Source organism: Neltuma alba, unplaced genomic scaffold, assembly GCF_004799145.2.
Source record: "Neltuma alba isolate B1F8T4 unplaced genomic scaffold, ASM479914v2 tig00011119_pilon, whole genome shotgun sequence".
Classification (NCBI taxonomy): Eukaryota; Viridiplantae; Streptophyta; class Magnoliopsida; order Fabales; family Fabaceae; genus Neltuma; species Neltuma alba.
The window spans coordinates 1-12440 of record NW_021635856.1 but is presented as its reverse complement, the minus strand read 5'-3'; positions in this window follow the sequence as shown (position 1 = coordinate 12440).

The window sequence follows — 12440 nt, the reverse complement described above, 5'->3', positions numbered from 1 at the left end:
ATAAAAACAAGACATGTTTTTCTTAAAACACTATTATCATCTTTCTTAATATCATTTTTCTCTCTTTTACCTAATCATGCTTGAGGAAGTATCAATAGGAGTAATTTAGAAAAAACTGATAAATATGATAAATAAGTCTTATATTTATAATTAAAATCAACTTAATAATTAGGTCATATATTAAAGACTGGAAGAGTAATATACTCAGATTAAGTTGTAAATTTTCACTCAATTAAGCACTTAGACGTTTTTATGGGTGCAAATTTACTCCTAAAAATTTAAAATTGGAGCAATTTTATCATTTATTATTAAAAAACAAATGTTGATTATTAAAATAGTGATAATAATTGTTAACATTTTTAACGACAAGAAACAAAATTATTATAATTTTAAATTTTCGATGTAAATTTGTATCTACAAAAACTTTTGAATACGTGGTACTCTAGAGTAAAAAACTCTTGACAAGAGCAAATTTAGACTTTAACTCATATATAATATTTTGATATATTTTCTGCTTTGAAATATACATTGATTTATAATTAAGTGAAAAATCCAAAATTCAAACAATGATAAAGGTTGGCATCAGAGACATAAGAACAAGAATACAGATTAATAATAACACGATAAAGAGAGATAGTGGCCAGTGTACTTACTAGTGCTGTTTGTACGAGATTTTAACGTCTAGTTAAATGCAAATACAATTATATATGTATTAATACAAAGCGATCGTTATTTATTATTGTAGCTCTTAAGAATTTATTTATCATTGCAGTAAATTACAATTAGATTATCGTTGCCCAAAAAAACAAGATTATTTTCAAAATATATTTTGATTCATTTTTTTATTTATTTTTTACTGCCGTGTATTCATACTTTCAAACACCGCAGATACATTCTATATTTTGATTTGACGTTCTTGTTGTCGTTAATTAAATTTACACTGAGCGTTACAACGTTTGAACATCAATAACTTTTTTTTTTTTAAATTGACGAAAAATGCAAGAGGTGGACACTGGGTAGTTTTCGAAAGACAGCATCGATTAATGTCCTGGTAAGAAACAAGTGAATATTGATAGCAACTAAAGAGGTGTAATTTAGAGAATAACTTCTAGAGAATAGATTTTATAAAAGAATAATTTTTATAAAGTGAGAGTGTTTAGATAGTTATTATCAGAAATATTTTTTTATATGGGCAAATTACTAAAAAAGACATAAGTTAATATGATAATTACATTAAAAAAAGATTTTGTAATATATTTTAATTTGAAGAAATAAAATTGTTAATAATATATTTTTTCCAACATAATTAATAATATATAAGACAATGTAATTAATAAATAATTAATATGCATATATAATTTATAAAACATAAGATTAAATATGTTTATAAAAAAAATAACTGAGGGGGTGTTAAAGTCATATTACCGTTTGGATCTATTTTAATATGCACAATCATACTCTCCAATTTGAGCCAGAAGCAGAATGAATTCACTTCTTCTGAAAATCATGGTTTTGAGCCTAAAACCATGGTTTGTCAATTTCTTTCCCTATTTGGCAAGTTTGGAACCCAAACCATGGTTTGAATTTTAAAACCATGATTTTGAAAGTTGGCCAAACAGGCCCTAAATATGGTTAGGTGTTAATTAGGACCTCAAGGGAGTATCAATAACTAAAAGGAGAATGGACATTGAATCAAGTCTCAAAATTTCAATTTAATAAGAGCCAGATAATTAATTTATAAATATTAAAAAAATCAACTAAGTTAATTATTTATAATAAATACGTATTGTTTTTAAAAAATATTTTTTAATCAATTATTTATATTAAAGTTATTTTTTCATGAAAACCCTTTTATATACACAATCACTATAGAGATCATTTACGAAAAATAGATAAATATTAAAAACAAAATAAATTAAAATTTTATATTTAAAACTAAATTAAATTTCTAACTTAGTTTGTATGTTAACTGCTAAGCACCAAAGATAGTATTTAGAAGGTGTTTGAATAGAAATCAAATTATAATTTCAGAAATAATTTTAGAGTATGCGAAATAAATATGTAAAAAAGTTTATCTCAGTTTATAAAAAAATACTTTTAAAAAATATTTTTTATAACGTCCAAACACTTTTTTCAGTTTTTTACAATTTCACTTTTCCTTTTCTGGTTCTGTGTACCCTTCAATAGTAGCTGTAGCTGTGCAAGCTGTGTGCATCAGGTTAGGCGTGACCTGGCCAATAAACCGCCTCTGTCATTAAGGGGGTGTTTTGATTAGTTTTCAAAAAATAGTTTCTTCAGAAAAATAATAAGAAAAAAATATTTTGAAAACAGATTTTAAAAGAATATGTTGTGCGAAAAAAGTGATATTGATAAATTGAAAATATTCAGATAATTATAATGAGAATAAACTTTTTCATATCTAAATTACAAGAAAGAACATAAGCGAATGTGATATTTACATACTAGAATAATAAAAATGATTGTTTTGTATTTGTAAATAATAAAACATATTTTAAAAATTTAAAAATTATCATACTAAAATTAATACAAGATTATTATTGTTGATCAATGTTAAAATAAATAGGCTGTCTTTAAGATGAAATTAAAGAAGAAGTTTAGAGGCAACAATGGCTCATGCGTTTCAAAAAGGAAAGAAAAAAAAGGGTATTTTGAGTGCAATGTGTTTGACACTTTTATTATTACACTCCAAACCAGGATTTTTCACCCTAAAAAAAAATTGGCTTTTGAGGAAGAAAAAAAACCACTGCCTGGCTGCTTTTTTTTTTGGGTCAAAACCAAGTGTTTTTTACTCCAAAATCATGATTTTTGTTTCTACTCAAACATCCCTTAATTCAAGTATTAGAATCAGAATCAGAATCAGAATGGAGATTCACTCAAAACCCAATATTTTTTTTTGCTAAAATATATATATTCTCCTATTGGAGTCAATTTTATTTCAGACACTTTCGAGCACTAAATGTGGGTACCTCTTCTCATAGAAATTTAAATATCGATTCTTCACGTTGTGCCCTCATTGGTAAAGCCGAATTTTGAAATTAGGTGGAATTGCTTGCTTTCAATAATGTCAACCGTTAACCAACAAGAAGCATGTAATGTTGAAGTCAACAAATCAAAACCAACTGCAGATCTACACGCAAACAAATTAAAACACGAACATACAGACAACGTGGAATCAATCAGCATGGCCCTCTTACCGCCCACTTTATGCAAACCAAACGAGGAATCAAACTCCTTGAATTAGCCCCAGGGCTGTTTGGTTTTGGAGTCGCAAGATTTTAATTTTGGCCAAAACTAAATTCCCAGAATCATAACTCATATTTATTTTTTCGTTTTAAAAAAAGAGGAAAAATCCACAAAAATCAAGTATTCTGCCAATGCTAGGCAGCATGAAGTCCTGATATATAAGTGAATATGAACACCACTGATTCTCTCTCCCTCCGTGTATGAAACAAGATCTCATGCATCGATGAATATTTTGTCTTTTATAGAAGAGACAACATATATGCAAATCGAATATTCATTCATTGATACTCAGATGACCAGACAACACAGGTCCGTCCCACATTAATCCCTCCTTCTACGTCGGCTCCAGCTTTCATGATGTCTCATCTTGCTATTAGACCTCAACAGATATCTTGAGATACCCATGCTAAGTTTGCACACACGCACACTTTTCATATTGCTTCCACAAGAAATGTAAAGATTCATAAGCTAACGTTGGTATTGTTTAAGAACATATCCTTTCATTAATCTATATACTACCTCCGATCCTTAATATAAGACCTCGTTTGATTTTTATTTTAGTCCTAGATATAAGATCATAATTCACTTTATCTCTCATATTTATATATTTTTTTAATATAGTCCTTCTAATGGTTGTTGTTTTAGCTAACACACTTAATCAGTAAAAATATTTTAGGATAGACAACACTTATTTATTACAAATAACAAACTTAACTTATTTCCTTAATCTCTTCAAACTAGTCAAGTAGATCTTATAATTAGGATCGGAGGTAGTATATTATATTATTTTTGATCTTTAATATAAAAACTAGTTGACTAATTTGAGTAGATTAAATAAATTAGTCACATTAGTTATTTGCAATAAATAAGTATTGTTTTTCTTAAAATATTCTTGCTAATCAAGTATATGGGTTAGAACTAACATTATTATAAGGACTAACTTAGAAAAAAAGAACAAATATAATAGACAAAGTGGATTGAGATCTTATACAAATTCATATATTAAGCACAAGACACACAGTACATTCTAGTGACTGGTTCCTTAAAATAAATACGAGTGGATGTTACTAGTGTAGCCAGCTACAAGCTGTTGCTTTCAGTGCACACAGAATTTCAGCAGATACAGGTCCATCATATCATCGCGTATGTACGTGTTGTGTGGGAGGATTCATTGAACATATATATTAGCTCATTGGTTTGTGTCAGAACTCGATCAGAAGTATATGGGGTGACTCGGTATTTTAACCCGCCTGACCTACCTGCCTGTCCATACCGTCCCTCGAATCATCGTGTCATGGACGCTAGCTGGCAGCCAAGAGATGTCTTGGGAAAATACATATACTTGTAGAAGATTTTTTAATTTAGGCGTTTTATAACAAACGTTATTTCTCAGGGCTTGGGAATTGGGATAGCTACACAAAAATATTGCCCACTTGATAGCCTAAAAAGATCTGGATAATGTACCTCTAAGCTAAGAGAATTACCGGGTCCGTGTGACTGTTGAGTTCCTGGCTTTTCCAGTACTGAATAGATTCCATTGGCTTTCGCTACAAAGAGCTGCACGTGACAGATCAAAATCAAAGAATCCTGTAAGCGAAGAAATGAGGGTTAATATATGTATTGCTGCGGGGATAATATATATCCACACGAATGTAGGTAATATAGTTCTTTAACGCCCACACAGATTATATATATATATATATATATAGTAATCTGAATGAATGAAATGGAATGACTCATAGCTATATGAAAGAGACTACACAGAAGTATATTATCTGTCTTGATGAGAATTTTATGTTACGCTTATTTTACTATGGAACTCTGATACATAATTTCTCAGCTCAGAGCTTAAAAAGAGGTATATAATGATTGACAAGTTCTGTTATATAAGGCCCAGAAAAAAAGTATTGCCTGAATTGGGCCTACAAAATAATTTTGCAAGCGAGGTCCTAAAGTTCTTTCCGGCCCTGACTCTCCAACTCACCAGCGCCTAATGCTGATGAAATGGTTATAAAGATAACCACGCAGACGAAGAGAAGAGACAAAACAATCTTCTTCTTCTTCCTTTTTTTTTTGCATTTTAAATGGACTAGTTGTTTTTGTCTCAGACTTGCAGACACAAATTTCGGCTGTCACTTTCTTTTCCCAGCTTCTGCGGTTCTGGCCTCAAGATAATGTATAAAAAAAGCAGGAGTTGTTCCTCACAGGCCCAATAAGGCCTATTACCTACACTGCCAGTAAAAAGTGTGGCCCATAAGCATACAGAATGATGGGCCTTTAATATCCATGAAAAAAACAATTAATTAGCACTGCTAACCCTTAAATTTTGTTCTGTTGGTACTGTTGCTAACAAAGTAAGTTAGAATAATTAGAGAGAGACAGAGAGAATAGCTACTAAATTAAAAATTGGAAAAATTATAAGCACCTGCAAAGTAATATTTTTCTTAAAAAAAAAAAAAACAGACAAGGTTATAGTATTTGTTTATCTCTTTGTGCTTTTCTCTCTATCTATTAAGACAAAGATGAAAAAAGATACACTACCTCCGGTTTTTAATATAAAAATTCATTTAATTTTTATTTTGCTCTTAAATATAAGACCTCAATCCACTTTGTCTCTCATGTTTATTAATTTTTTCACAGTAGTCCTTATAATAATTGTAGTTTTAGCCAATATATTTGATTAACAAAGATATTTTAGAAAATATAAGACTTATTTATTATAAATAACTAACTTAACTAATTTTCTTAATCTACTCAAATTAGTCAACTAGCTTTCATATTAAGGACGGGAAATAGTACCATTTAAGATGATGATAGAATGTCAATAACATAATTTTTATGCCATTTTTATTAAAAATATAGATATATGAATGGAAATAATTTATTTAGTGGCAGCAATAGTTCTTCTTTTTGTTTTGGATGTCATGTGCTTGCGTGGCATTTGTAATTTTCAATTTGTTTGTGGTAAAAACTCTACCACACGACCACTCTTTTAGGCATATTTAATCAACAAAATGAAAAGCAACAGAGAGAAAAGACGCTGGGACACCACGTTATCTGATGCCTGATCGGAATGTTCAAAAATTAACACACAGTATCCATTTCAAATATGAGTGTTGTCTAATCATTTGATTTTTATACTTAATATCACCTTTATCCTTAATATAAGAACTAGTTAAGAGATTAAATCTAATTCTAAATATGAGATCTCAATCTATTGTGTCTTTAATTTTTTCATAAATATCCCAATTGATTATAAGAGGTTCTCACTAAAAAATAATTCTAACCACCCAATGCATATGAGTAAAGAGGATAGTTCAAGAAAACCAACACATATTTGTGATAAATAACTAATTTAACTAATTTTTTAATATTATTAAATTAATTATCTATCTTTTATATTAAAGACATGAAGTAATATAAATGACAATAATTTATTGCTTGTAAACCTATATAACCAAATGGTGAAAATAATCCATCAACTCTTACAGTGAAATCTTAAAAAAAATGTTTTTTGATTGTCTTGGGCGCAGGTCGAGAGCAAGACATCTAGAAATTCTGCAAATGCTCATTAATCCTTGAAGTAGAAAATTATTACGACCTCAACAACCATATCCTCTTCTTTATGAGCGTGGGAGAACCGTGGGGCAGCCTATTTAGCGATTTCTAATAATTGATCATATTATTATGACTACTGAGCCATTCACAATCAATCCAAATACTTAGTTTTAAAAAATAACAAAAATGTGTGGATACTAATTGAAACTGAACTGATTACAAGCGACCTTATAGAAGATATCTTAACTAAATATAGCTTTACGGGATTTGGCAATCATTCCTTCACACCCACTTTGATACCATCTGTTGTTCTTCCCTGCAATGAAACTAGTTTGACAGAATTCAAAATGGTCATAGAATAACTAGGACTATTGTAAAGAGGACGATGACCAGAGAAAAAGGATATTAATGATGCTTATACTACTAATTGAGAACTTACTTTTTTGATTGCATTTGCATTGGCGTGCAGCCCACACCTTTACTTTTAATGCAAACTCGAGGACTTTCAGGTAATCCATTTGGTGAAGGAGCAACTGATCAAACCAAAACCATCGATTCCCTCGACCTAATTAATCTGCAAAGTGACATTTCAATTTTCAACCCTAAATATTATTATTATAATACAAAAAAGCATATCAAAGTTATTATCCGACCTCATTTTAACAGCTTACTGTTGCTAATCAGGCAAAATATTGAGCACACATGTAAAAAAATATTATTGCTTTAAGGAAGCATATACCTGCCTATCTTTTAATGATGCCGTTTTTTTCCCCTTCCTGAGCTTATTATCACTATTTGTCTGGTGGAGTGTGACGTCAAAGATGGTGTGTATACATTCAGTTCCGGCATCAAAGGAATCTGTAGAAGGGAAAGTGCCTATTTTTGAAAGAGGTTTGTGATCACAAGTAAGATCACAAATACGCGGGAATCACTCAAAAAGTAAAAAAAGAAAAGCTAGTCTTTGACTTGGGTCTGTGTTCCATATTTAGGTGGGGTGGTGATTGAGACCTTTAATGAACTCATGGGGTTCAACCAGAATGATGTAGTAATGACTCTTAGGATTTGATTCGGACGTTTATACCTTTCACAAAGAGTTAATTATAACAAAGCATATATGGACCTTTCACAAATTGCAGTCTAATCATAGAGAGTCTCCAACTAAACAGAAGCAGCAAATATTGAGCCCCCAAAATCCAACCGTATCTAACTATAATCATTCCCCCATTTTGCGGTTGAATTTCCTGCACGCCCTTAATGAAGATTTTAACTGATTCCTATATCTGATTTTGTCAACACAAGATAATCTTTGTTATGCTCCATAGTTATAATGGGTGGTGTTGACTTATTCCTACTTATCGTTTGACCCATTTAAAGGAACTTAAAGCCTCCAGATGTTTAATCCAGAAAGCAGGACGTTGCAAAGCCTTTCACCATTAAAGACATCATGCATGTTCTCTATCATGGTCAGAAAAAGCATTGATTTACAATTTGCAGGACCACGAGCACCAAATACTTCTATGTGGGGCAGCCCTGGAATTTGTACCGAGTTTAAGGAATCCACACTTATATGTATGTTAACCTATATACAAAGGACTAGAGATGCAAAACATGGAATTGACGAGATACTAAAATCCCATTTAAGCAAAAGCCAGCCCCACGTGGCAGAACACAACAATTTCACTGTTACTTTCCTGCCTTTTCTTCGGGTGGGGTATGGTTGGGTAGGAGGCACAAAACCACTCACCGTAACCTCTCATTAATATGGTCACTGACTTACAATCCACAACCTACCTTACTGGAGAATTGACGGTCAAACTTGAAAATGAAAGGAGTATTTGGACGAAAATCAAATTATAGTTTCAAAAGTGCTTTTACGATTTACAAAATAAATATATGAAGAAGTTTGTCTTGTTTTGCAGAAAAGTGCTTCTTGAGGGTTGCCAAACACCCTCGAGATAGAAAACACCTAGCTTGTCTTTACCTATGTGTTATAACAGAAGCACTCTACAGTATAAACATGCTTGTACATCTATATATAAGCACACACAAATACTTACACGTATATATTTACACAGAAGCCAAAAGGTTGAAGCTTTAGCAAAACGGTTCAATCAGGGTAGGCTTCTCTGATTTGGCTGAGAAGACTGAAGAAAGTTCAGCAATCTTTTGATTTAGACAAGAATGTCTCATAGCCATGTGCAGCAATGCGTCCCACGTGGGATATGACATGCGTGTGGGTCTCTCACTCCAAGTGGCTCTGTTTTCTTCTTTTCTTGTCAATTTTGGCAAGATACAGCACATGCCACAATCCCCATAATTTCCAAGCATGGTAGCGAAGATAGGGAAGAAAAAGGGAAATCAGCCTTAGACACAACGAGAAGACTCAAATAATGTGCATTAAAAATATGCATGAACACCTTAAGTTGATGAAGCATCAAGCAGCACCAAACCTTTTTTGAGGTATATATGACTCTACATGCAATAATGAAAATGACAAGATCCTCTTTTCTTTTTGATTAAAGCCTTTGTGGAGTCTGAAGATGAGCTGTGCGTGTGAGGCAAGTAGCTGGCTCCGTAAAGTCCTGCCTACTGAGTCATCATCTCTAACATCACGTGCTTATTTCCCTTTCTTTGCTAGCCCTTTTTCAAATTTTGATAGTTACAAGTGCCACATTTTTCATCGTTTTGATAAATTTGTCTATCAACCCGGGGTAAAGCTTGACAGGTAAATCAGAGATTTGATTTTGTGATTCTTACCAACTGGCTATATGTAAGTCTTCTCACCTTAGAATTATTCTCCTTTCCCCCCCACCTTTTTGATGGTCCTATTGAAAAGAAAAGAGAACAATTATAGGCTATAACTCGAGGTGCAGCTGTTAAGGGAAACTTTTTGCACCTCCCTAGCTTCATATTTCCTTGTTCTAGTACAACCTCGGCTGATTTATCTGTGGTCTGCACTACGTTCATGCACCTTTTTGCAGTGCAAAGCTTTTAGAGGCAAAGCCAGCTGAGTCCCAAAAGTAAGCTGACTGAATGGAGAAGGGATCTGAAGACCAAAGCTTGATTTTTTTAATGGTTACTGTGTCGGGGGAGCTGCCAAGTGTACCATACGCATTCAATTCTGTTTCGCTTGAAATTATATGAAAGCAGATATTGAAACCCACACGGCCACACCAGAGCACAAAAGTAAAATAGAATTACTTAAAGGCAAGTTCATGGCCATTTTAGGTTACGACATGTCAAAATTATAGGCTATTTAGGGCCAACTCAACCAAAAAAGCGAAGTCAATTCAAAGGTGTGTGAAGCATTATTAATGTTATCTTCATTCAAATAATGCATGTTGGACCCCATACACAACAGTTTGAGAAGAAAAATATTCAGTTTCGTCTATTTCATTCATTGTTCTCCACTGGACTACACACACACGCGCATACTGCTACGAGAGGAGCAGAAAATAAGTATATATTGCCTGTAGATAAACTCTAAATTAAAATACAGTATTTATGACCATCCAAAGCTAGTTGATGTCCCATTTATATCAGTGCTGGAATAGAATATGACTTCTGCATCACTCTTTCGGCAAGACAACGTATATTTAATGAAAAAGCTGAATGTACGTATATTGGAAATTGATAAATTCACCACAATATAGAAATATTAACCTGCACTTTTCTTGGTATTTCCATCTTGGATGACAAAAGTCGCCCCTTTACAAATCTGAGGACAAGCAGTTCTTTTTCTGAGGGGGAAAAGCCCTTAGCTCACAATGTTCCTTGACATTTCTCAATGGACACGTACATGCCACAATTTGTTTGTAATATAATATTCATTGCTCTCTGAGGCCAGTCTTTGGGTAATAGGCGCATATATAAAAAACCCTGATCACTTGAAAGCTAATCTTTTGAGCAAGCTAAGTGAGAGCATCAAGACAGGTTTCAGTGAATCCAAGAGCTGGTAACGCTCAATATATTAATCTTCTACCTTCATGAATGTGCTGTATCTAGTCATATTGTTTCATAAAAGTTCCAATTTCATAAAACTATAGCAGCAAATCGCTAAAAAGAACACAGTTTGATTAAATTCATATGCTCAAAATGAGGAGTCAGAAAAAGGCAGAAGTAAGCAATAAATTAAGAGGACAAGTTGAAGGAAGGAGGCAGGAGTCGATCCTAGGCATCTCCCCACCCACCTCATGCAGGCAGAGATTTTGGGAAATGATCATGTGCCTCCATGATCAAGTAGCTAAGCGTACCACACCATGGCTGCTCATCACCCAAGAAAGATGCCCCACCGTGACTTCTGATGCAGGGTCCCACCCCACCGGCTGGCCAATAAGAGTGAACCTGCCCCCCCAAAACAAACCCTCCAGTCTCTAACACCTGCTATGATCCTAGTTTAGATTTCTATATGCCCACCCCAACATATTCATTATAGTGCTTAGTGTGATAGAGTCAGAATCCCTGGGACATAGCTACGTTCACATATTTAAAATAACATAATAATAAAATATGAATTATCTTTTCATCCTTTTTTAGGAATGTTTGGCTGTTTTGCTTTGGTGAGATAATGATTCTGTATATGTAAAAATAGTATAGGCAAATCAGCAGGCAGTCGTTGTGCATATTAAACCAAGACTAGCTTGGCAAGAAAAAAGTACAAGAGAGGGATTTATAAGGGAAATGGAATTAAGAGAAATGTTTGAATTGTAAAGCAAAAGTGGTTGGGTGTTTGACGGGGCACTATGTGGGCGCTGGGGTCGCAAAGGGTGTATATTTTGGGGTATGAGGCACAACACAGCAACACTGCATTACATGTACACAGATGATTCCCCTACTACAGTAGTAGAAACAAAAAGAAGGGGGGCAAAAACAGAGAGAGGAGAGATATATAATACATATACACACACATAGGGAAGGAGAGTGTTTGAAGCCTCTTAATGGACATGATCAAGTGAGCTTTATTAACTCTCATTCACTCTCTTTCTCAGTTCACAACAAATGAGTAAAAGATGAGGATCTGATCCAAGAAGTGGTGCCTCCCAAATGTGAGACTAATAAGTGCTGTCAGATGGGGAAGGTGGGGACTGCATATTTGTTTGTCATATTCCCTACAACAATAATTTCACCTCCTTCACCCTCTCTTCAATTTCCCGTTCTCTCTCTCTCTCTCTCTCACTCTCACACTCTCACACGCAACAACACAACAACACAGTAGTGGTGAAAAGACAGCAGAAAACACAAACATTTGTAGAGACGTGGAAAAGACAATAACAGTTAATTAAACCAACTCAACACGATGGAGACAGATAGGAAGAGAAACAAGGTAAGTGAACAGTACTGATGAATGGCCAATTGATGGGGGCATGCATGTTTCCTTCCAACCATCTGTTTGTGAAAACGGGAGCGGTCTCTGGCCTTAAGTCTCCGTTGATTGCGCACGCAACCCATGTGACCGACCTTGGACACACCCCAGTTCATTTACCCCAAACAGCCCATATTCCTTCTCCCGCCTTCATTCCTTTTTTACCAGGCAGCAAAGTTTGTGTCACTAACCAACAAAATTAATCATGACCCACGATTTTTTAAGCCCTAATTATCACCTTGGTGGTGAATTTCAA